The 27874-nt window shown below is 41.7% G+C and overlaps 1 protein-coding gene across 3 annotated transcripts in view; it reads right to left on the bottom strand.

Moving 5' to 3' along the window:
• Window positions 1–27874, bottom strand: part of LOC136432815 (metabotropic glutamate receptor 1-like) — a 60672-nt gene that overhangs the window by 26507 nt on the left and 6291 nt on the right. The window contains exon 1 of one of the 3 annotated variants that reach the window (XM_066424350.1): window positions 8991–9268. The exons of the other annotated variants lie outside the window; for them this stretch is intronic. The gene's annotated coding sequence lies outside the window, so the exon portion shown is untranslated. Of the gene's footprint in view, window positions 1–8990; window positions 9269–27874 lie in introns of those variants that run through there. 3 annotated transcript variants of the gene reach the window in all.

Here is a 27874-nt window from a genome sequence, read left to right as displayed (position 1 = left end):
TCTTCTTCAGAGTAGGTTAAAGATATTCCTTGATGTAGAAAAATTGATTTGATGCACTAGGAAGATCTGAAGAAGAAAAAGAACCACGGTGTAGGGCATCTTAAAGATCGGAGGGAAACGTATGACTAAGATATTTACCTAGTCCCATCCTCATCTTGAGGGTTGGGCACTATGGTCGCTTCCAGCTCAAGCACTAAGATATTGATAGACTACCATGTGTGTACAGAAAGATACATGCAAGATTGGTTGATAACCATCTGCATTGCCCTAAGAATGTTGCTTTCCCCTTTCCTTAATAATGAAATATATACAACTTTCTTCATATTTGTTAAAGCACAAGTCATGTAGAGTCCAGGCATATTTGCCATAAGGCAGATATTTGACTGCAACCCTAAAAATACTTAAGCTTGAAAATATATTACTCCGACAGGGATGAAATAACCATCGATTCTATTTATGTTGTTATGTGCACAATATAGGCCAGGCGTAATGTAATCATGACATATTCAGTACGGAGCGTAATCCTTTAAGATGTGTAATGCGTACTGTAATTTTCATTATTACTATAATTATTAATGACATGATTACGTAGTTAGTCATGACATTTGTTACAATGCTGCACATACAAATGCTTGCCGACACATAGCTGTGGCAATCCTCACTGCTTACCGGGATTTCCGTGGCACCGTTCTGTCTACCACCTCTCCCAGGTCTCCCAGATACACTTTAGCGTGAACTGAACTTAAGTTTGGGCATCTTTAGGGCCCATACGTTTAGAAGAATACAGTAATCCACAGATAAGACCAACTGTTTTACTGAGTTGAAGGTTTAATCTCGCTTGCAGTCGGTTGTAATGTGATGAAACGTTCAGGAACAAAATATAAACGTATCACGGTTTTGATACATATGCTTCTCAGCTCCCTTGTCTTAGATCCCTTGTTAGTATCACTTTTACGTCCCTAAACCACAGTGAATTAGCACGATGCGATGCGTTCGTCGTCATAATGAGGAAGATTTTAATTTGAGCAATTATAATCACATGAACGGCCGTGGTACTGAATCCAAAAACAATCGAGTGCATGGCCCGCGTATATGTACGTAGAAAACATCTTTCACTTTGGGCTCTCTCTCTCTCACTCTCTCTCTCTCTCTCTATCTATATATATATATATGTGTGTGTGTGTGTGTGTGTGTGTGTGTGTGTGTGTATGTGTGTGTGTATATGCTTGTGTGTGTGAGCGTGTGTTTGTTTCTGTGTGTGCGTATGTGTGTGTGTGTGCGTGTGTGTACGCGTGTGTGTTTGTGTGTGCATTTCAAACCTTTGAATTACCCAAATGATAGTCGAGGTTCTTTCCAAACGTTGGGTAAAATCATGCCTTCAACTTTAGATGTTCGCTAGTTTTCCAGTCACGACCATGCAAGTCTAAACCCCGACCGCATTAACAGACCTTTATTAGTCAGTATTTCCAAGTTGGACATTTACAATTTTGACCTAGTACACATTTGGATTTCGAAGACTGTATCTCTACTCTAAGAAAAACCACAGGTACTTTCAGAGAGAACGAAAAAAGCCAGTGACAGTGACCTTTGGATGCCCCCACACTTTCCAAACTTTAGAGGCAACACAATAACCTACCATGCTCTCACGTCATCGAGAGTACGCGTCCTATTATCTTGAAGTTTCCACTGGTGCATTTGTGAACACATCAAGTTCAATGTCTTAAAAAAGGTATATCTGGCACATACCGTTAGATAAAGTACTAGTACAGGGTAGGCAAAAATCCCATGATAGTGACCTTCGTCTGACCCCACTTTGCTTGGTCAGTTTCCAAACTTAAGAGCTGAGAGAATAACCTACCAGTCTGAGCCTCTAAAGTCATCGAGAGTTCACGCGCGGATATTATGGAGTTTCCACGCGTGCTGCTGTATATTGATGAAGTTCAAGGTCTAGTAGTATGAAATGTGTTTGATATAGATGTAGTCTTTCGATGGATCTTTCCCAAGCAAAAAAGAGCTGCATTGGCAAGTACATCAGATCATACGGATGTTTGAAAAGTTTTGTAAGCCTTCCCTTAACAACCGTATGATTATCATCAAGTTTGCAAACAGTTATGTCATGAGCTGCATTTCTTATCTTACATACCATATCATCTTATACTATATATTGCATATGTTAGCGGTATTTTCATGAAGGGTGATTCTATTACTTGTCTTCAATATGGTACATCAACATGCAAACGCTTCCATCATTAAGAGTATTGTAGACTATCCATGTAATTTGCAGGGCCAATATCATCATGCGAAAACGTTTTTCAACGTATTCGAAACCCCAATTTGAGCCTTCCCAATGTAATCATCTTTAGCAGTAGACGTCGTCAAGGGTAAATGCACAACGAATGACAAGGATACTGCGGTCGGATTAAATACATATCAACAACCCACAAAACCACGGTGACCGGTAATGAACATAGATTACTTCCATTGAGCAACCATGACGAAGTCAGAGTAGACGAAGATATTCCAATAACGTCCCATCGTTTCGACAAGGACAAGTGATTCCAGTTGAAATCGCTAACATTAAGTGCTTACAGATTCCGCACCTACTGTAACCCTATCTAGACCGGGCTTTTTTGAGACTTCTTGGACCGGGGGGGGGGGGGGGGCTCTTTCGACCCCCCATCATAACTTCCGAACGGTATGCTCTATCATCACCAAATTGGCAGGGAGTGATGTTCACGTGAAGTTTTATAATTCCTGTAAGTTTGGTGACGTAATGACGTAATATGACGTAATTATGACGTCATCGATGTGATTTTATTGGCTAAATAGGGAATTCCCATAATATCTAAAAGTATTAGACAAAATAGTGCGTATTATTGATTAAAAGGTATGCCAAGACATTTCACGTCAGTGGTGACTAACTTGACGTCAAAATGACGTCGAAGAATGACGTCATGTGTTGTTAGCGACCCCCTGGGATCCGCCATCTTGGATCGGCCATTTTGAAATTTTTCAAAATACATTTTTTTCATGTATGATCCCAAATAACAATCAAAATAGACTCAAAACATTAATCTGAATGATTCTGGTTAAGAAAATTGTGACGAATTTAAAGGCAAAAAAGCCTGTTTTCTACCGAAAATAATGATTTTGTCCGCCATTTTGGATTTTGAGCGATGACGTCATCAAATTAGCATAATTTATGAATATTTAATCATGAGAGTTACATTAAATCACATGTGATGTTATACATGTAGGAAACTAGTGTTGTTGAGCAAGAAAACATTGGAAACAACTATGTTTAAATCGAAATAAGCGAAATTTGCATAAAATGCCTCTTCAAGAAACCCGTTGCCATGGCAACACGAAAAATGATAAACTTAAACTTTTATCATAATATTGTTGCCAACTAAATTTTAGGAAAGGTCACCAAGTTTGGTTGTCCTACCATACGTCGTTTGGCAGTTATACGATGTCAAAGTTGGCGCGGGCACTTTTAGCCCCCCCGGATCATTAGCTGTCTATAGCTATTGGAAATGCAAGAGACTTCTTCCTTAAATTGTCTCAACCAAACCTCGTATTAGAATCTCTGACCCATTCGTGGCTCGCTTCATGTCAGTGGTTGCAGCCATTTGTATTCTATGATTGACGCTACGTATGTAATGACGTGTTGGTCGGATGTGACCAAGGAGGTGTTTAGATAGAATGTCCTGGATGTGACATAACACAACACAATTTTGATACAACACAATTAAATAACCAAAAAATACCACTTGGCAAAAACATGTGTTATCCTAGCAATGCTAATGAGAGGATGTACCAAAACCATCTTTGAATAACCATCGCCGTCATCAATTGGTAACCATGACAAGATTCTGTAAGCACCCCGATGTTTTGACTTGTGGTCTCTCTGCATCCCTCATTGAAGCACATTGATTTTCCATAGGCTTGAACATGTCACCTACATCGACACGTCTTTGGCAATCCTCCATTCTCCACATGCAGGGTGTATGGCGAGACAGGTAGCATGTTTTCGATCAAAATGGACGCCATGAGAATGAATATTGTGAACTTTTCAGTTAGTTATATATTGTTGCCCTTGAAGAAGCCCTTCATGTACAGTATGACCTGTTTGATAGGAACTCGTAAGGAATTTGATACATCCCGGAAAATCCACAGCAATTTAGCAATAGAACGCAAGAAAGCAGCTCACTAGTCTTAATCATAATTTCCCTTGAGTCAAGACATGTGATGTTACCACGGAACTTGTGCATAGATTTTCAGTAGTTTTGTTGAAATTAGTGCGTGTAGGTATCCTCAGGACACGAATGAATGATCCCATCACGATCAGGAGCTGAGAGACGCATTTACCCTTTCCGACAAGGGACTCAACCCGACTTCTGACATTTGCAAACTTTCATAACATCATTACAGGTGCCGATTAAACGTGCATTAAAACGATTTTGCCATCAACAGAGGAAAATGTAAACCATGTCTGCCCTTTTCAAGCTACTTGCGTCACGATGTTTTCTACCGACTATTCACCGTTCGGTGTAATATAACCAGCTGCTACCGCGCCGCGTGCCTGCGAAGCTGGTGTGTTACGCTAATGACGGTTATACCGGCTATATAGATACAGATACAGCCTCGGAGATGTAAAAATTTTGAGAAACCCGTAGTTAAATGGTGGGATTATTAACAAAAATCATTCATATTGGGAATTGTCGTCAAGAAACATAAATTTTCGTTGAGATATTTTCAGCACGCAAACCTAGTAGTACTACGCTTACAGTCAGGGGCTTTCCAATGCGTACCGAATGTTCACCAGTACGCGTAGATGCAGATAGCATGCAGGCTGTGCAGTCTGTTTTGAGGAACGTGACGCCAGTCATTTAAAGATTGTGTGCGTATCACAAGTAGCACTATCGATTTGCGCAGTGATTGGTGATATTCGAAAAAAAAATAGTAAGTAACCGGAGAAAGTATTCCCAAAATACCACGTTATCTACCACGTTCACGAGCTTTGATATCTTCCATGGGGAAATAGCAAATTTTCCAATATGGCCCCAGTCAATCTAGATCATCGGGAGGTGAAAAAAATTCTATTTTTATCGCACGGTTGTGTCAACTGTGGAACTGATAAGTAATGAAATTGTATGTTTCTGTTCCGATGGGCTGAGTACAGATCATTGTAAGATAACATATAACTAAAGGGCCTTGCACATTGATTCATTGTAATGTGGCAATTTTAGCAGCAAAAAAAGACGAAAGCCATTTTGTAATCTAATGTACTTGGGAGAGAAATACACTTTATAGATTTGTACAGCCATATTTCTCTATTTTCTTCACGTGCTGTAAATATATTCTCATATTCCTAATGCAGCTGGACAAACCTCTAATCGCAAATCATACATGTTCCTTTATTTCTACTATTTAATGTTACCTAGTGCATCTTGTACTTATGGATTTTATCATGTTTTGTTGTGACCTGTACTTAGCTCAGTGTGGTAGGAATGTGCAATAAAGGCCTTCGTGTATTAAACTGTATTTCATATTCTGGTTGCCTAACTTCTGCAAAATGTTGGTGATTATTTTTTCATTATTTCCTCACCTTGCACCTCTAGTAATGCCCATGTGACTTCATATGACAGACTCGTACGCTTTTATTAACACTTAACGGCGCCCCATAGCTTCTAAACATTTGCTAAATAGCACCTTGGGGATTCATGTATTAATTCATTTTCTGGTAATTTCCTAAATGAAGCCTTGGGAATTACTTATCAAATCATTGTATTGTTCTGTGGAATAAATGGAGACTTTCAGTCGCATAATCGCTTGATTTGAATTCAGCTAACAAAAAAAACTTTGCCATTTTCTCACAGGAACGCAGACAATTGCTGCAAATGCACATGCGAGTCACTTGCTGGATTTGAATAATACATTTTTGAAGTAAACGAATTAAGTATGAATGATGGAATACATATATTAGTACATTACAAGAAAGAAGATGAATACATCTGCATTATGTACACATTCATAACAGCACTAATATTGCAAAATACGCTACATAATGACAAACTAACACAAAGATAATAGATCTAGCGGAAATGTATGAATAACACCATGCAGTGTCAGTGACGGGTCAACATCAGTACACTTTTCCCGCACATCACACTTAGTAAGAATATGTTACTATTCCTATAGATTTATCTGCTGTCATAGTAGGCATCAGTTGTGAAGGAAGACTTATGTACCCTACCCCTCCCATAACCACACGGCCGGGGCGTGTATCAACAACATCACCATCACTCGTAGAACTTAGGAACGTCAGTGAACGTAGAAACACTTGTTTAAAAAAATAAAATGCTGACTTTCAGTCCGAAGATTTGGAAAAAATGCAACAATGCCATAAAGACTGCCCCTTTAAGACTGTGGCCTGATACGTGCTGAAGTAGAAACTAGCATGCTGCTGCTAGACTCCACCGTGTTCATAGCTGTTATCAATCCGCCTCCCCTGAACATAAACTACCATCCTAAGATAACCTGCGCGCTCCCACTTACACTGTGATCAATCCTTTGTCCTTGGAACGAAATCACCCCACTCTCCGGGCCAGAGATCGAAGTAATCCTATCACGAACCTTCCTATCAAGTGGCCGGTTTCCTACCAGGAAATTTATTGAAACGACTCCAGGAGAGGTAATCTATTGGGCGCTGTACTGCACACCAGATTCGTCTTCATCGCCTTCTGCCTACAGTCTGCTCAGGCTTCCTCACAGACCTCCATCACAGGAGGATCAGTCACAGATTCCGCAATGGAATTAGAGCTTTCTCTAACTGAACTAGAATTGATTCCAAGACAAGACTTTGTAACCAAATGGTTTTCCTAGCCAATCTTAAACGGATTAGACCTAAGGGACCCGGACCAGAATTCGAACTTCAATACTAAACCGTGATTAGTTTTTGGATATCCTTCAGTTACATACATGACGCGACATGCCACTTTACTTTCAGGAACCATAGTATTTTCAGGATACGGCATTTTTTCAGCTTGTGCATCAATAACATTTATATGCCAATAGATGAGAAGAAAGATATATGGGTATGAAGGACCTTTCCCGGGAATATATGAGGATGTTGTCCTTCCTACAGGTGTATATCAAAGAGCATCTTCTAGGCGGCAATCGACAACGTGATCTAAAACGCCAGATAGACAATTGTGCCACACAATTTGTTTTAATCAAGCCAAGTATTATTGATAATACTATTTCTCAGATATGAATCCAGGAAATTTCTTATCATTCGCAACTGTTGGATATGCCGTTGTAAATGTTGACAACATCTGTGAAAAAAAGAGCGATGTCCGCTGTAGCATCAAAAGCAGGAATGATTAATCATCATGTCTTTGAGAAGCGTTAACCCACAGTAAGCCTTAGCTTCGGGCTTGCTGTTTCCACATTGGGAACTCATATAATTAATAGACACCGAAATCGCCATTTCCATGTCGACGGGAAGACGTCATTCTGCAAAGCCGAGCACAATCTTAGCGTTATCCCGAGCATGTTCCAGACATTTGTCTGTCTGTAGTTGTTCAGTAACGGCTTGCTGCAGTCAATCGTATTCCTTTAACCGATTATTGTCCTCATTTTGCAACGCAAAATTTAAGAATAAATAGAGTGTCAGGTGGTGATATTGAAGGAATAATGAGAATGTGTATGAAATTAATGGTGAAGCAAGATTGGGTAGGACTCAGGTAGGACTCAAGCCCGACAAAATGAAAGTCTCGTTAATCGTTAATCTGGATTCATATCTATCATCGACGTCAAAATGATGGTGTCAATATGTATTTTCTTCCTAATCTTAAAACGTTATACTCTTGAATGCTATATGAGAACGATTATGGACTCAAAAAGTATAGATTATATTTTGATATCCCAGCAAGATGAAAGAAACAACCGGTCGTTTTCGTTTCTTTTGTACGGTTCAATCGAACAACTTATTTTCAAATATTTAGCGACTCTCATTACAAACAGTTCCTGACATGTGAAGAAACAAATGCCTGTGACAGTCGTATAGCTATAATTGATAGTGATGGAACATCAGTGCCAATGGGAAATGCCCGACATAGTGGGACATCTATGGCATGAAGATGGGGTCAGAATCCATTAAGCGTTATGATTTCATAATTCACGACTCATTATACTTACATACAAAATGCACACAGCAAGGTTAACTACTTAATCAGAGATTACAGGGAAATTGTGCCAAATACAATAATTTGTATTGTTGAAGATACGAAATGACTTAACAATTAAAGGATGCCATTCCGACACAAAGAAAATTCCTGCTACGTTTTTTTCATTCCATCTGACAAAAACAAATCTTCAGCTGGAAAAAAAATATTGATCAATATGGTAATGGCTGTGAAAATAGCTCAAAGTAATGTCATCTGCAAATGAGGCCCGTTGATTTCACCGTTATAAACAATGATTTTGCGGTCGCTGAAAGTGCATTGGATTCGATTTGCAATCAAACAGTGATGAAACAAACAAGATGGCAATGTTTTGTAAGTAGCATTATTTTGAGATGATGTAAGCCTGTTGTGGACAAAATGTTAACAGCATAGTCTTCACGCAGATATCGCAGTATCCAGTATCAATATCAGCTTCTTGACTACCTGAAACATTACTAAAGAGTGGTGCGCAATATCGTGTAAATCACCAGCCTTCGTTAGAAAGTGTTCATCTAAGTCTTTAGAATGAAAATGGATGATTTCTGAAGAAACTGTGTTTACGCAATGAATTGAATTCTGCCAAGATCTCATTTTAAGTCAAATCTGACGACTCCGACATTGATGACAAAATAAACCTTCCACGCACGCCTACGGACTGGACATGGGATACTGTGGGAGGACGTGACGTTTAAAGCAGCTACCAAAAAAAGTAGTTTCATTAATGACAAGTTATCGATAATAGCAGAACAGGTCACATACCTTAACACTGTGTCTCAACGTTTGGCACGGTCCATGAGCGTAGACCGTACAACCGGTGTTCTCGGCTGGCACACTCGCCCCATATCTTTGCATCGCATCCTCACCTAACAGATTCCTATGTGACTATCTTTAACCACGAGAATGCTTTCTGCTACGCCGGCAATCAAGCCTCTGTAAGCCAACACCTCGGCCGGCGGAGTAGCAGAGGGAGCGGCTTGTAGGACGTCCGGCTAGGGTACATACGGACGGGGAGCGGAGCGCTACTTCATGTTTAATGTATTCGTCAATGTGGGGACCGATCAAAAATAGTTCAGGGTAGGTTTCATGAATGATATTTGTAACCCATACACCCGGAATCGTCTGAAGGGATAATTTGTATCTGTATATAGAAATTATAGTACCAAAACAGCTTTTTTTTCTTGCACACCATATGCATATTGTTTATGCTACTTTGATATTTGCCTGAGACTTCAGCATGTTTGATAATGTAAAGTAAAAAGAAATGACATAAAATGTAAAATGAAATAAAAAGTGAAAAGTTAACTTCTTTTGTAAGCAAAGGATTATTTTTTGACGAAAACTACTTATGAACAGATCTAGAGCAATAACTGAATAATTAACATGTCGCTCACGTATTAATGACATCGTAAGATGGCAAAGAAGATGCTGCATTTTTTACAACCCCAAGGCCAGTCACACGTGTCACTACCCATCTAATAATATCCAAATGACGCCGAAAAAAAGGATGAAACATACATGCAACCTGTGAAAAATTCACTGAGATACTCCCTATGGAAAGGTTTCTAGAAAAGAGCCATCATATCGATCTGGGGACTAGCATTTCAAGGAAAGCAGATGTTACCTTTGTCATCTTTTAATCCCACGGCTCACAAAGCCCATAAAACTACATTGAATTTGAAATTTATCATCGTTTTGAGAAATACGTGGACTTAAAACCATTTAAAGGTCTTTCGGTCCGTTGTGTTCACGAATTCTCGTCCGTGTCGTAGATTATACCAGCCACTTTGCTTGTCGCTCCATCAGGCACAATAAGGCTTACTAATAACCCTCTGCTTAACGATTATGATAGCTTTGGCCTAGTCTGATACGTAGTGACTAGTGCATATGTCCACCTTTACTCGCCATAAGGTATGTTATAAACGCCCACGGCACAATGTGATGAACAGATTACGATGGGATGATACCGGCATATTGCCTCCAGCGCAGGTTAAGACCACATCCACCATCGCATCAAGGCTTAGTCACGGGGAGGGCATTTCCACAATGACGCCTTTGTATGTGCTAGATCGTGAAGCTCGAACAATTATTGAGACAGTATTATTAGCTGGTTTAATACAATGCACTAATGTCAAACATATTTTCGATTCGTTTGTTCCTACTGATATTGTGATTGTACGGTTTGCTCGATTTCGGTACATTTTTACTTGAATCTGGTCTACTTTAGTTTCCCAAAACCTTTGGTTATCAAAGAATGTTTCTTATGTAGTAAGTCCTCGCTAACAAAGCTGAACGACAGAATGATAACGATATATTGTTGCAAAGATATCCGGAAGAAAACTTAGTGCCGTATTTGTACCGCGTTATGTAGTGTACAACAGTGCTGTATGGCTGGTGGGCATCATATTCTACTAGGCTCTCTATGTCTCGTTTTCTACTGGTACAGGACAATAAACTTAATGTAGCACAATGGTCTTCTCTGGAGTCGCACTGTGACGGTGACTTTGAACTAGGCCATCACTGCCAGAGATAATTGATGATCACCATCTTGTAAGTGTTCAATAACACAATGCCCTTCAGCCCTCTGGCTTTAACGTCCATTACCGGCTGTAGGTTGCCGTCTCGGTCTGCGCACAATGGTAAAACCTGGATGTCAGCCACATCAAGGTAGATGCTGGGAGATCACAGTTAAGTCTCCAGATGGGGATTTTGATCTGCAACTATTGAAAGTAAACAAACTAGTTGGAATCCGTGGAGTCATCTTGTTTTTGCTTTTAGACACGGGGATTGCCGTGTACTTTTGAAAATGCTTTTACTGGCTTTCCGAGATTTAGATGCAAAGAAATATATGTTTTATCATAGATTATGGGAATGTTGTCTTTAAAAATACACTAAAAGCAAAATACAGCTTGAATTAAGAAGCCATTTCAGCTTTTGAAGTCTGATGCATGAAGTCTTTTTGTGCTTTTATTTACTTATCATAGTGAAGCTCTGTAATTGACTATGATTAAGGGATGAACATGAGAAATGTGGCAGAATGTTTATTTTTTTGTAAACTTTCTATGTAAACCAGAGCTACGAATATCAGAAATATACGTTGTATTCCTGGGCAGCCCAAATACCATTATTCACCAATTTTACAGAGTGATACATTGATTTCTTTCAGAAGATTTTAACTTTCTTGCTCTAACTGATGAACGATTGTTAAAGGTGTGCTCTATAAATAATGCCAGGATTTTGGCCCCTTGAATCCTCGCAATCGGGTCCTCCAATAGATTCATAATTGAGTGTCAACAAGAACCAACATCACTGACTTTACCGTCAAAGTGAAACTAAATCATCGTCTGTGACGACTTCTGATAATAGTCTCTTTTTAAAGTTTCCAATTTTCAGTTTGTCCCCATGTGAAGGCTGGTACCTACCTGTAGATTACACGAAAAGTCATCAAATAGAAAGGACGAGAATTAATGCGTCCTGGCTTCACCCCAACTGTGCAACCATGCACATGAGATACGGGTAAACCTCGTTCCAGACGAGTGAATATCAATAAATTCCCGTGAAATGCCGAGCACATAGCTTCATCACAAGGGATTGAGACTGTGTGAGAGGGGATCAGGGAAATGCTAACAGAATTTATAAGACATTTGACCTTAATTTAAGGTCAAGTTAGGCAGGCTAAGATAGATCGGGTTTTTAATGCCAAATGTGCCACAATGTATGACTACGGCGACATGTAGTATGTATCGAACGTCAGATTAGGACGAAACTAATATATTTGCATACCACATAGGATGCCTCAAGCCGAATTGCGCGAACATACCGAATTCATAGTAATGTGATTTCATTTCATGATAAGCCGTCCATTATAAGATCAAGAAACCTAATGACGCTACGATTTGACGGCCCTCTTTCCTGGAAATCTTAAGAGGCACTGGTCTCTTCCTCCCACTCAACTTGCCTGACATTTACACATGTCAGACTAATGTTAACCTAGGGACAAGAAAAGACCTCTCTGGAGTTTAACTATACTTATTGTGGTACACCTATACGTGTGTAAACCTGCATTGAACTAGCGGCAACTTTCTAAGAACTTTCTAGAGGCGAAGGTTTCAATAATACAAACTAGGTGTTCATCAACTTACAGAATATTTGTTCCGTCCACCTCCGGCCCACGGCTGCATTTTCAACTCAGCTCACCAATTGTAGACTTTTCGATCACAGAACTTCATTGTCATTACAAATTTCCCTCCCTGCCTTTTTGTGAGGATCACGGCAGTCTTACATAGTGTGATTTGGATTCAAAACAGTTTCCTTTTGTTGTCATTCATTTATCTATATGTCAGAAGTCGTCTTCTAAAGTTTCAGACCAAACTAAAGCAACTAAAGGTTATAAGGAGGTTAGTATTGAGCTGAGGTGAATTGAGCATACAGCGTTTGCTCTAGCTAGGTTCTGTCGTGAACAGCACTTGGTATTTCACACTCTAACCACACGGGCATCGCGACGTCGCCCTTTCATGTTTATTCCCCTGTCTGCCCTTTCCAATGAATCACTCTCCAATTCACGCTCGTTCCTTTATGAAAAAGCCTTGCATAGATCAATCGGACGGTTCATCATAGGCGGCAGGGCTACGGTAGACGCAGAGAAAGTTTGTGTTCTGGTACATGGTAAAGTACGGCCGAACATACCTTAGGCCCTCATTCCAACAGACGGCGATCGCTCTGCGCTCTCGCCGCGGCCTACATCGGATTTGTCTAATCCTTGATTTCATAATTGGAATTGCATGCCAAATTTCAAAGTATGACTGAAAAGACAACAAAACAAAACACACAAAGCGAAAAATGGTTAGTTTTTATCTATGAAATTCGTTCAACGCTCTGTTGAATTCTAGGTCGCAGAGAGCCCGCGGCGAGAGCACCGTCCTAGGGGAATGGGGGTATTAAAACAGGAAAGACGAATAAAGTCCAGGAAAAATGAATTTATAGAGAATTAAGTCCAGTTTAAAAAAAGCAGGTTACGCTCCTTCTTTCCTGCTTCATGTCACTACATGTATATACATGAATAAAACTCTGTTGTGCTTCAGAGAGGTTGTCAGGCAGCCCCGACGCGTGTAGCGTGCCCGTCTTGACGTCGTACATGGCATTTTCCCGCTCGCCGAGGCGTGAAGGGTAACCTCTGTCGATCATCGCGTCGCCCCGGGGCGCTTATCACCCTCCCATCCCGTCCCACTTGGACCTGAACGGCCTCAAACATCCATCAGTGTCGGCGGCTCACCAATATTGCCTTCTAGGCTGTGTTTATAAATGTAGTATATAAAATATATCGAATGATAATTTTCCTGTCTGTACGACTCACCATAAGAATAACTTTGATAACTGCAGAGCTCAAAAGCAACGTCAGTCTTCTCGAAGTCTGTCTCACCATTTTATCGTCATCATCATCATCATTAGGTCCTCCTCCTGCGAGGTGAAACAAGTGAAGTTTGCTCTCCATAACTTCTTGTCGTTCATTGCAGAGATCTAATAGCTACACATATGTAAAGCCTACTGCATCTTGAACTTCGCTGCTAGGACACGGTACTTTGAACTTTGCTGCTTCAAAGGCCTAATGGGCAATACTATCAAAGGTATGCAAATTGTTGGTTTCCGCAAGACTACATCTTTTCGCTACATTGGCTACGTTTGCAAAACAACTTTTTGCGTGGTGGCTCTGAGGTCCAAGCGCTTCGAGCTTTATGAACTCTGACTATTCGTCGTTAATAACGGAGTCTTTGGTCTTTTTACGCACGAATGAATCTTTTTCTCAAGTCCTCCTTGTAGAAGATACACCTGGCTTCACAACGCCAGACTGTGCGCTTAATACTATCAGCCGTCTCCATGTGTGTATTAACCCGGGTCCTCCACCCTGTCTATGGCGTGTTGAGTCATGTATCTCATCCCATCCATCACGACAGACTGCCCGTATTAAACGTGCCAGGTAACAGATGGCCTCCAGTCACCCGGATAGGTGTACAGACACACGACAGGGGCGTAGGAAAGGGACGTCTCTTTGTATCAGCCACTTCTGTATTGCCTTAGCTTACCGGTCACTGCGCCATTTTGTAACGGGTTTGGTCAATGCAAAGCCATATTTGACCATTTCTAGGCATTGAACTAATATAAGCTGATCGAGAATGATTATTTCAATAGATAGTAGTTTTGAAGGCTTGTAGGTTGTTGGCCGGGGGGGGGGGGAGTTCCATAGTTTGGCAGTCCGTGGAAAGAAGCTGTTGTTGTAGAAGGACTTTGAGATTGATGATTATTATTGAACATGATGCTATATTATGACGAATAAACGATTCTTATTATTCTTATTATTACTATTATTATTATTATTATCATACACGGGCTTGTTTTATGATCTTTTGATCTAAACACTGATTTGGAGTTCACCTTATTTAAGTTTTCTTACTCAAGTTAATTCAAATACACATTTTACAGTACATTTCAGTTACTATATTTTTATTATTTTACTTTATTTTATGGCCTACAGGAAGAAAAGTGATGTATCACAATTTGGTTGATAAAACCAAAGCAAAATCAAAGCGAACTCCTTCACCGTTGGTTTCCGCAAGACTACATCTTTTCGCTAGTTTGGGTACGTTTGCAAAACAACAAGACAAGACCATTGACAAAATATGTGTTTTGGTAGTTTTTTAAAACCTGTAGCCTGTTTGAGTCATGATCACCGCCCCGAGAGATGAACTTCACTTGCAGTATCAACATTCGTTGTCCTTTCTACAGACCAATATGATTCCAAACAATGCGTACAAATGAAATCTACCTGCACGTATCACAGTGATTCAACTCATCAAATCGATTACTGCAGCCACCTGCCAAAAGTACAACATAACATCTTGTGCGCATCGTAACATATCGTAAAACCCTCATTTGATGCGATGATTTTAACGATGTCGCCGGCAAACACGCTAGTCTGCGCACCGAGCAGATGTTAAGGAGATTTGTGAAGTTTATCGCCCATCACTAATGACAGTTTTAACACGGGAGACAAGGGCACTGTGCCATAAATCGCACATCTGTCTTCAGAAGAAAGGCACTGACCCTATAACGTTCAGGACTGTGCGTGCTATATATACATGCATGTGAGGCATACAATGTACGTACTTTCCTAAAATTTTCAGTTTACATCACAATTAATACAACTAACAGAAAAAAATAATTTAATTCTATACATTGTAAGATGGTAACTATGAGTTGTTGTGGCGAAATGAGTAATAAGTCCAATCTAGGAATAATGCCACATGAATCTGGCTAATTTGCTCAACCTAAAGATATAGGCTTTTCCTTGAGATGTAAAGAATCAGCCCGCTTTAACAATCACGTCACGGATGACTTTGAAAACAAAAATTACAAGTAGAGAAAGATCGATGTTGAAGATTTTCCGAGACGTCAGAAGAAGATCTATGGTACGGAGGGTCAGTTGTTGAGATGGTCGTACAATCCTTCAGGAACCCTTAGCAACTAAGTAGTACATCAACGACCTTGTAAATATTGTTTTCCTCTTGTTAGCTCTTTTCTGTTGTCTCAAGAAGTATGTCTACGTTACATGACCTTCTGAATGTACGGCTACATGCCTGTTTGTCACCGACAATTTTGATCAACAAAACATTGAATAAGGAAAAACCTTTCTAAGTCTCCAAATGCGTCATTCTTTTTACGACAAAGGGCTCGGAGGATAACAAATTTGCCCTGAAAAGCCGCACGGTTTACACACGGGTGACGTAACGCCTGCTCGCGAGAGAAGGGCGCTGCTGTTATTGTGCAGACGTCATGGCACTTCATCCTGCTCGTTTAACGACCCCATCAGGCCAGCAGCGTGCGTCAGAGCCGGGAATCAGCCTGACGATCTGCAGCAAGCGCCGTGTTTAGAGCCAGAAATATCACATACGTACTACACTGATAAACCTGACTTTCTTTAGCACATTGTAAGCTCATGGACAATCTCAAAGTATATATCATATAAATGAAGAGGTATTGTCCAAGATAAAATGAGAACTTTAGCCAACAACTGGCAGAAATCCTCAGTTGCTTTCTGAGTGGCTTGCTGTGAAGATCCGAAGAACTGTCGGACGCCAAATATGTAGAGCCAGAAATATCACACACGTAAAACGCTCATAAACTCATGGACAATCTAAAAGAATATAAAAAAAAGAACTTTAGACAACAAGTGGCAGCAATCCTCAGCTGCTTTATGGCAGTCTTGTTGTGCAAATCCGGAGACCTGCCTGACGCCAGAAAATGTTGAATTATTTCTCACAGACAATCCTCATAGTAACATAGATTGGATGAAACGAGCGTCTAAAAATGAACACACGAGGGGTCACATCCATTGGGTCCTGAATGCTTTGCAGTAATCAAAAGATAAGAAATCAACAAATCTCAGAAGATGTAGCTATGGTAGTATACTTGACTATGCCATACGTAGCACAGAATGCGTGGACCTCTTCAAAGCAATTCGTAAGTAAAGAAAAGTTTGAGGAAATACTTGTGAAAGCAACGGACAAAGTGATTTTACCTGTCCAGTTATCAATCAGAAGTTGAACCCGTTTATAGAAGCAATTATTATTCTTGTTTTTTACGTATGATGGAGGAAAATGTGGATGAAAATGAACGACCTACAAGCCACAAAAGATAGGTAGCATTTAAATACACTGTCACATCGCAAAGAGAAATAAATTGGATGCCAAGAAGGTAATTTCTTCACTGTCATCTATAAGCATTACACAAACATCAGTAGGCTTTGTGCTGAAGGCTTATTAGACCAGCTGGTCTTCAATTTCTCACAGAACGAAGTGCGCTGTGACAGCGAAGTAGCACTGTCTAAGTATGGGTGCGACGATGGCTATTTGTCACGTCAGACAATTTAGTTTCACGGATGCTGTTTATTTATCTGTTTACAAATCCCACAGACTTAGCCTGTGTTACACAGTCTCTCGCTGCCAGAGCCGATTGGTCCCCTGTCCGAAAAGGGTCAGTGGGACGGTCCGTAGTCAGGCTTCCACAGACCAGACTGTCACTGTCTTACCAAATGGTTTTACACTCGTTGATATGTAATGATATATGTTGATAGAGTTATTAGGACTCAAATGACTGTGTATCTCTGTTATATTGTATCTGACCCTTACCTCTTCCCTCATGACCTCAATGAAACGCGGCCTGCGTGCCGATTTGAGCTTATCATGAATTAACAAAGGTTCAAACAAACAAACAAACAAACAAACAAACAAGCAAATCTAAATGTAAATTTCGAGATGCTACAACTTGCATTCCCTGTCTGTTTGCCGTTCTAACCGAAGTAAGTGTACAGCAGTACAGAAACAAGTTGACCCGTCCAACATAACACCAGAACTGAAAATGTCAAACCCTCACACTTTCAGTCATGCCACTACAGTAGAGCTGCCTCCTGCTGGACTAATTTTGGCTGTTCTCTCCAGCCCTTGGCGTCCTGTAGGGAGACAGAATGTGTGCAGGTAAACGCACTTAGCGTGCGCATTAAGTGAGCTCGAAAGGTCGGTAGGTACACAGAGTAACCTGGGGGAAACAGGAATTAGATATAAAGCTCATCCGCTTCTGGCGCCTTACCGGAGGACCAGAATATAAAGTTATAAAGTTATTTTGGTTTTGTAACGGCATTTCGTAGTCGGATATGTTCACTGCATTGCGACAGCATGCTCTAACCACCGAGAGTTTGGATTCATGTCGTTGAGGTCAGTGCAGCTGACCAATGGTGGTGAGAGTTAGCCTGGAATCCATCCTATTTAGCTTCCGGCCGCTACCCTAGCTTGGGTAGCGCAGCGGAGCTAGGGTAGCGGCCGGAAGCTAAATAGGATGGATTGCCGGTGTTCAGGAATTATCGGTCCCCCAGGAAAATCGGTCCCCAATCCATGGTGAGCGTGGCCTAAAAAGTACGAAGGCCCACAGGGCCAAAGCATAGATATCATCCACAAACACTATCTTTGAATTGAATACTTACTGCCAAATGTATGAATTGTAAGAAGGTGGGACGGACATTGTCCACAAACACAAATATGAACGTTTCATCAACAAAAAGTATCAGTTTTTGGCCATTGCAGGGACACATTTTCCCTGGGTAGCCAGGATTTCCGGTCCCCTCATAGGAAAGTCAACAACTCTTCTCCTAGTAGTGATGCATTTGGAAAAATACTTTATTTTTAAATTACTTTAACTTGAGTTGATGCTCTTAACACAAAAATATAAACGTTTCAAGGGCAACAGTCTCTGCATTTGTCCATTGAGGGAATTCAGGGGAAGGGGACTCATTTTCCCGGGGTAGATCTAGGCGGGATTTTCGGTCCCCTCATAGAAAAGTCAACAACGCTTCTTCTGATGAACGTGGAAGCTTCTTTGTCAACTTGAAGGCGCTTATCTGAAGATTTAACACAACTATAAAGGTTTCAAAGCGAAAAGTTTCAGAACTTGGCCATTGAGGGGATTTCAGGGTAAGGGGACACATTTTCCCGGGGTAGATCTAGCCGGGATTTTCGGTCCCCTCATAGCAAAGTCAACAACGCTTCTTATGATGGACTTGGAAATTGTTTGTCACTTAAGGGACGCTTCTCTGACGACTTAGCACAACTATAAACGTTTCAAAAGCAAAAAAAATCTCAGGATTTGGCCATTGAGGGATTTCAGGGAAGGGGACACATTTTCCCGGGGTAGATCTAGCCGGGATTTTCGGTCCCGCCCAGGTTCAAGAGAAGACAAAATGTTGACTTTCAAATGAGGGGACCGAAAATCCCGGCTACCCTGGCCCGGGAAAATGTGTCCCCTTTACCTGAAATCTCCTCAATGGCAAAATGCTGAGACTTTTTGCTTTTGAAATGTTTATAGTCGTGTCAGGTCTTCAGAGAAGCGCCTTCAAGTTGAAAAACAGGTTACCAAGTGCATCAGAAGAGACGTTGTTGACTTTACTATGAGGGGACCGAAAATGCCGGCTTAACCCTGGCCCGGGAAAATGTGTCCCCTTTACATAAAATCCCCTCAATGGCCAAATGCTGAGACTTTTTGTTTTTGAAACGTTTATAGTTGTGTCATATCTTCATAGAAGCGTCTCCAAGTTGAAAAACAATTAAGCGCCCGGGTTCAAGAGAAGACAAAATGTTGACTTTCCTATGAGGGGACCGAAAATCCCGGCTTAACCTCGGCCCGGGAAAATGTGTCCCCTTTACCTGAATTCTCCTCAAAGGCCAAATGCTGAGACTTTTTGCTTTTGAAATGTTTATAGTTGTGTCAGGTCTTCAGAGAAGCGCCTTCAAGTTGAAAAACAGGTTTCCAAGTGCATCAGAAGAGACATTGTTGACTTTCCTATGAGGAGACCGAAAATCCCGGCTTAACCCCAGCCCGGGAAAATGTGTCCCCTTTACCTAAAACCTACATAAAACCCCCTCAATGGCCAAAGGCTGAGAGTTTTTGCCTTTAAAACGTTTATAGTTGTGTTAGGTCTTCAGAGAAGCGTCTTCAAGTTGACAAACAGGTTTCCAATTGCATCAGAAGAGACGTTGTTGACTTTCCTATGATCTAGGGGACTGAAAATCCCGGCTTAACCCCAACACGGGAAAATGTGTCCCCTTTACCTGAAATCTCCTCAATGGCCAAATGCTGAGACTTTTTGTCTTTAAAACGTTTATAGTTGTGTTAGGTCTTCAGAGAAGCGCCTTCAAGTTGAAAAACAGGTTTTCAAGTGCATCAGAAGAGACGTTGTTGACTTTCCTATGAGGGGACCGAAAATCCCGGCGTAACCCCGGCCCGGGAAAATGTGTCCCCTTTACCTGAAATCCCCTCAATGGCCAAATGCTGAGACTTTTTGTTTTTGAAACGTTTATAGTTGTGTCATATCTTCATAGAAGCGTCTCCAAGTTGAAAAACAAGCGCCCGGGTTCAAGAGAAGACAAAATGTTGACTTTCAAATGAGGGGACCGAAAATCCCGGCTACCCTGGCCCGGGAAAATGTGTCCCCTTTACCTGAAATCTCCTCAAAAGCCAAATGCTGAGACGTTTTGCTTTTGAAATGTTTATAGTTGTGTCAGGTCTTCAGAGAAGCTCCTTCAAGTTAAAAAAACAGGTTTCCAAGTGCATCAGAAGAGACGTTGTTGACTTTCCTACTTGTGGACCGAAAATCCCGGCTTAACCCCAGCCCGGGAAAATGTGTCCCCTTTACCTGAAATCCCCTCAATGGCCAAATACTGAGACTTTCTGCATCTGAAACGTTTATAGTTGTGTTAGGTCTTCAGAGAAGCGTCTTCAAGTTGAAATAGAGGTTTCCAAATACATCAGAAGAGACGTTGTCGACTTTCAAATGAGGGGACCGAAAATCCCGGCTATCCCGGGAAAATGTGTCCCCTTCAGATGAAATCCCACAATGGCCAAAACCCTTTGAAACGTTTATATCAATTTTCATAGATTCGTCTTTAAGTTGAAAATTAGGGTCCGAAGTAGACCAGAGGAAGATTGTCTCAACTTTCCTATGAGGGGACATTATTTGTCGACAATGTCGACAGTGTAGAATTGTTATGTTACAGCCTATGTTGTTGTGGGCCTTCGTACTTTTAGGCCACGCCCACCAGTCTCAAACATGGACCAATGGCAGGAGGGGGACCGATTTTCCCGGGGGGACCGATAATTCCTGAACACCGGCAGCGGAGCTTGGGTAGCGCAGCGGAGCTAGGGTAGCGGCCGGAAGCTAAATAGGATGGATTCCAGGCTAGGTGAGAGTGGTATGGTACATTTTGCATACGATTGCCACTGGTCTTGACAGTCATCGAAGAAAAACATCCAACTAAGAGAAACCTACAACTCCTTCATGGTCGGCTGAGCAGCGAAGGAGTGTATATAGGATGGAGATCAACTAGCTACTACTAGAAGTCTTTCCACGATTTGAGTGACAAGCGAAGGATGAGATGAGATGACAACTTGGTGATGAGTTTGCAATTAAGACTATAATCAGCTCCTTAGATGGTCCTGGACCATCCATCATTGAGATGACGTATTGATGAGAATCAAACTGTGAAATAGAAGTCGTTTAACAGCGATATTGGGGTTAAGGTGGGGTTTTCCAAATTAAAGGATTTTGTGCATGAGCTGCCTTTTATTGAGTTTTCACAGCTAAACTTTGGCAATGTAGTAGTATTGTCGCCCAAACACATGTCACATTCCTTGAAAAGGGAGCTCTATGGTGTGAACGAATAGCAACCACCACATGGCCGCACCTAGGCAATTGTGAAGTATTAAGGTCAATAATGTTGCATAACAACAGCACCCAGGTCCATATTTGCCCCGCTCGTTGTTGTGATTCTGTGTATAGAGAAAGTACCCCTGCCCCGCCATTCCTTTTTGTCGAATAAATCCGCTTCCTGTATGACATGATTTGGTTGATCACTTTCCGCACTTTGGTTTTTATAGCAACTTCTGGAACTATGCCATATCACACAATCTACCGGAGAAAAATTTGTTTATACGTCGGAATGACGCAGAACTCTTCATCAGAGCGCCTCATGTGACAGAAAGTTACGTCGACTCTGACGCATATGCTAATGAGCTCAGCCGCTGTTTCCATCCCAATCCGTCCCCTGGAAGTAATGTTAATAGTTACTACTATACAGAGTAGAGGAAACTGTTACATTCCATTGTGCTCACATCCTCCCCTGCGGCATGATGTACGTAGTCTAGCGTGCGTCAGGAAAAGTCTACCTTAGATGATGGGTCCTTCAGGCAATCAGAAACGAGAATAACCTGGAATCCAGCAGGGTATCAGGGCCTCCGCAGGGCTAGTCCTTCAGCACCAAGGCCAACATGCCCCCGAGGAAAATGTGCCTCAGCCCCGATGTAAACTGATTCAGACAGCCTAAAATCACCGGAGTGGGCTGAGTTGGCCCGGCGGGGACAAAATCTTGTAGTGCCGAGGAAACCCAGCCTGCAGCCCGTGAGAGACTGCTGACCAGGGAATGAATTCTACCCACGACTTGCAGGAAAATGACTTTTTGTCCGACCTATAGTTAGCAGTTCTCATTCGAATAACCATGTAATCAAGGTGGAACAAGCAGACGATCTTGCTGGTATCCTGCTTGTTCTTTTGAAGTTGAAAGAGGTTCAAGTCGAATGAGAATAACTAGTTTTCTTATCACAGTCATTATATGAGTCCTTTTCTTCTGTTTCGTCTGAGGCTTGAAAGGCTTACTACTGTAGCTAAACCTGTTGTTATCAGACGCCCAATCTTGTACTACATACAGCCATGAGTTACCATACCATTGTACCCGCCAAAAATCCTAATCTAATGCGTCCAATATGTGTAAGACTTGGAGAGGGGATATTAAAAGTGATCAGTTGATGGATCACAAGAGGGTTGTGAAAAACAAATTGTGGAAGTGTGCACGTCTGTGATTGAAAAATCTATAACCCACCACAACTGTCCATAAACCGATTTTCCCTTTACATGTCAAGCTTGTTTCTCCAATACACCCAGTAGATTCGAATTGTAGGTCTTCATTCAACCCACGTTCCTACAACCCCCTTTCATGTCTGCCAAGATCAGGGTAGCTGAATAATTAACAAAGTCATTTCTCTCCACAAACTCTACAGACGGGTCATCACGGGTAGCTATGAATTTGAAAGTCTCCTTGATCTGATCGCTGTACCGGAGAGTAATCTTTGCGGTTGGGTGACATAATCTTCTCGCGTTTGGACAGATAATCCTCCCGAGTTGGCCACGTAGTCTACCGCCAGTCGGCGTAACACACCAGCTTCACAGGCACGCGGCGCGACAGCAGCTGGATATGTGGTCATAAATTACACTGAACGACCTGTCACAGCGAACCGCAGCTGTTGTTTGAAGATATCTAGCGATGCTCCTACAGTACTTGTTGGCATAGAGTTCCACTCTACAATAGCTCTAGGGAAAAATGAATGTTTGAATTCTGGGTTGATAACTCTGGTACTTGAAGGCATGGCTATTTCTTGATCTTTTCTGAGTTGGTATTAGGTACGTCCACCAGTTTATAAGTCATTTTGTACATTTTGCATTGTCTCGACATTTTGTTTTTGTCTGTAGTGTCTAATGTATGACCCCGTACTTGTGTGGGGAATTAGAGAGCAGGTCATTGGAAGGGGTGGGGTGGGGGGGGGGGGGGTTATCGAATGGTCGGCCATCTCCCAAGTCTGCTATGTAATTACAGGAGCTGACCATGTATACCGGCACGGCGGCAGTCGGTACTGAAGTTCCACGAGCGGAACTGCCTTCCAATCCCGGGGTCGGTCATTGCATCCCATGGGTCGGTCGTTGACCCCCTATTGGTCAGTTATGTAATCTCAGGGGTCATTTATGTAATTCTGTGGGTCAGCGAGTAATCCAGACAACACGTCATGAACTTAAAGGATCAGGTATAAAATATACTCTCGAGAACGATTATGTGCTATGTGTTAAGTCAATAATAGCCATGGTCAGACCAGGGAATTTTCTGGGACAATTCTTCCTCATGGTTCAAGGAAGAAATCATCTTTTTAAACAGCCTACTAAGGTGATATATCTAGCTACTTCCTCATCCTATATCCTCCTCAGACCTGTGACTAATCTATAAATTCGTCGCACTAAACACTTTCAGGAAGACGGAAAATCGTATTACTGCTAAGTACTCGGTATTGGAATTCGCCAGACATAATTGACTTAGATGACCTCCAATATACTTCTCAGTTCCTGTTATCGACCCGAACACAATAGACTACTTGCCCAACACTTCCAGAAAACTGTAAGTAAGGATATAAAGGGCCAGACAGGTACAAAAGAACTATAGCAGCTTCTTATTCTAAAACCGTGATGTACCATTTTACCCTATCGACCCAAACACGATAGACTACTTACCAGAACACTTCCAGAAAACTGTAAGTAAAGATATAAAGGACCAGACAAGTACAAGAAAGCTACAGAAGCTTCTTATTCTAAACATGTACTATTTTACGCCAGTGCTGGCCCTTTAAGCGAAGGAGGCATACCGTTTGCATCAAGTTGCCAACTATGGGATGAAAATGATTTTCAAAAGACTTCTGCTATTAAACGTTCTGTCTGGGGTATAAGGGGGAGGATTACAGGTTTTAAGCCTCCACTATCTCTGACGTATTTCCCCTAAGCTATTTGACCTTGACAGACGTCCAAGTTCGAAGTGGTTAAGAATCTGAGTACAGCTGTGTTGAATTTTGTACTCTGGGTGCGGAAAGGTTCAAGCTAGCATGGTTACCGTCCTCTGTAGGCTTCAGTCTGCTCTTCATGCTTGACACAGTCTGATTATGCAGCATAAGAGAGTAGTACCAAGGCTATGTTATTGCCGCACTGTGCAGACGTTCAGAAATAAGCTGACCGTAACGGTAGAGGAATTACAGTCATGGATAGAAAAGAACCGGGATTGAGCGTTAGTGTACATCACTAGTATGCCGACAGCAACTATTGAACCTTTCATATACACAAGAGATCATTATCAAATCTTATGTGCCCTAAACACAAGGAAGGACGAGTATAGAAGGAATCTTATATTCTTTTGACAAATCATACGAGTCCAGCACTGATTATGCCCACCGACCAAAGATATTAAAACGTGCGGACCCTCATATGTGTGTATTACGTCGATCGATCTGTAGTGTTACAACATATGTGTGTATTATAGGTCTAATATGTACCAGAGCCACGTCATAATCTACACATTCGAACCACGCGACCATTATGGGACCATTGTCAGTAGGTATATGGATTATGACATATCATTACTTACACCTGTTGTACAGAAATACTGATGTTAGCACACATCCAGCTCCTCTTATGTCCATTCAGACGGATAATGGAGCCCAAAGGAGGGGAAATGTTACCCTGAATGGCCATTAATCTTTATCCTGTCACATCCGAGAGTTGCTAGCAACGCTGTGCTACAGAAAAGTCACTATCAAGGGCTTATCATCTTACCCTTCTCATTCTCTGTGAAAGGAACAGGGAAATATATTGTTGTTGCTTTTTTCATTATTCTTGTTGCTTTTGTTGTTGTCTTTTTGCCACTTTGCCTAAAATCCTTCCATAAAGTAGGCACAATAACTTTCGCACCATCATCCAAATGTAGCGGTCTATATGTCACAAGAGGGAGATATCGGGTGCGTTTGCTTGCAAATATTTCATTTCTAAAGTACAAGGTGCCACCTATAAGAGTTGGAAGTCAGCGTTTCTAGTGGAATATTCACCTTTTAACCAATGCATGTAGGGCATCTATCTACAAAGGCCAAACCGACATCCTTTAGCTTGCGCGAGATAATATCCTTATCTCCTCTAATCCTGGGTAATGAATTGGTTTCTCCCCATAATCCGTCGTTATTACCGTGGTACCTACATGGAGTGGTCCCGTCCCTTTGTGTGTCGCATGCTGTGATTGCCATCCTTTGTGACTACAAAAATTTAATCGTGTCTCACATGCTGTACATGAATTCTTAATTCGCCACTTCAAATCGATAGTTTCCAAAAGCCTACACACTCACAGTCAGACTGACAATTACATTTCTTTTCTGTCGGCTAAAGCCCCCCTCTCACTGAACCTCAGCATGTTGGCGACCTCGCTGCGACAAAGTGATTTGACAGCGCGCTCAACGAATTTCATCGATAAAAAACAATCTTTTTACGATGTGTGTGTTTTGTTGTACATGTCTTTTAGCCATACTTGTACGTTTTGCATTATACTACTATTATAAAGTGTAATTGTAAAGGGTAACACAAATCCAGTCTAGGACGCAACAACCCCGCTAATGCTTTGGTCACAATTGGAAAAAGGGGCCCTGCCGGGTAGTTCCCGGGCCGTTTTTGGCACTTTCGGGCGTGACCCCTACGTGGCCCGGTGGGACATCCTGCGGCTATCGGGCCATTTTGGGGCCCGGCGGGGACCCGACAAAAATTAAGTTCTGACTTAAATTCTACCCGGGCCCCGCGAACAAAAAGACGCCGTGACCTAACCGTGAGCACACCGAGAGGTACCCCTCCGGTTGCCGGCAATCCACCGGGACGAATAATAATTTGTTTGTTTGTTTGTTTGCTTGTTTATTCATTTGCACACCAAGGAAATCTATAATACATAAAATGATAAACAATAAGTGAAAACAGGTTCAGGGGGAAGGAAAAACGTTTATAGCTTATAGTATACTAGGCCCCTTTCGTCTATACATATCAAACTTGATTATAAATCATAGATAATATAGCAAAGTATTAAGAGAATGAGAGAACGATAGATAATGATGATCAAATAATTAATGGTACAAATTGAAATTAGATAAGAACTGAGCACGTGACTCTACTACAGGGGTTATGATGGCTTTTCAGGGCACTTTTGCTATTGCATATAGTTGTGAGAGTCTTTTGAGGGATGATGTATTTGATTTTCACACTAACACCAATTGTTTCAGCAACTTGTTTACTTATAGCAGGGAAAGACTTTCCAGTTCAATGTGTATACTTCGTAAGACCGTGTGACTTCGTGTGACGTTACAGATCAGGTGAGCATAACTAAAGCGAGAACTTCGAGAATCTCCAGTGCAATTTTATATACCCCTCGAGATATGACGAGTGCCCACCAGGAGCCTGCCTGATGCCCGACCGTCGTTCGCGGGGGAATCGGCAGTGACCCTACAACTGCCCCACCTGGATGTGATAAGTACGCGGTACCCTGTCGGACCCCACAGGGGTCACTACAAGGCACCTTCAGAGCAACTGACGGGTGCCTGCCGGAGACCGACCAATGAAGGTGACAAAATTTTACAAAAATGCCACGAGTGCCCGCCGGAGCACCCCGGGACCCCTGCAGGGCAGCGTGAAGGAAAGTTTTATTTGTGACCACGACAGCCGGTGCCTCCCAAACGTCAGAGCCCGGCCGGGGCTACATCCCCGACGGGCACCGGCGCAATTGTGACCTAAGCATTACGTACCGCGGGTCCATTGAGATTGGGGCTTAAGTCAGTTGATACAGAAGTTAGCGGCAGCCAGAATGCTAAAACGCAAGGTCTATCTCTTGCCTTTCTTCAGCTTTGGTAAACCAAGTATTGGCCTAAATAAGACTCCCGGCGATTGGTAGACACATGTACACAACATGTGGTACCGGAAGGCACATACTACCCAATGTATTACACTTACTAAAGTCAAACTTAACATATTCCATCTTTACATACACTCAAGATTCAAGTCTGTTGGTTGGCTCAACAATCAATTGAAAGTAAAACAATCATTTAAAGTGTTTTAGCTCAAATATCGTGAGGCCATCAAAAAGCGGGGACGTACAAGTCAAGTCTTTAGAAGTGCATAGTGAAGAATTGATAACCGTTCCCTCCGTGTGCTATCAGTAAGTTACTACTAACATAATCATCCCCTATCAGTCACGACAATCTATGCCACCCTTTTGGAATACGTTTAAGGTATTTCTGAAAATTGAACTGAGTTACCAGAACGTGAGAGCGCATTTGATTTCCCAATATGCCAGTAAAAAGTGTGTGATAACGATTCAAGGACCGTCTAAGAAAAACATGTTGTATAATGACTATACTAAATTTACAGCAGGGCTACTTTC

This window comes from Branchiostoma lanceolatum, chromosome 1, assembly GCF_035083965.1.
Source record: "Branchiostoma lanceolatum isolate klBraLanc5 chromosome 1, klBraLanc5.hap2, whole genome shotgun sequence".
Lineage (NCBI taxonomy): Eukaryota > Metazoa > Chordata > Leptocardii > Amphioxiformes > Branchiostomatidae > Branchiostoma > Branchiostoma lanceolatum.
The sequence above is the reverse complement of the archived record's forward strand: the minus strand, read 5'-3'. Positions and strand labels throughout refer to the sequence as shown.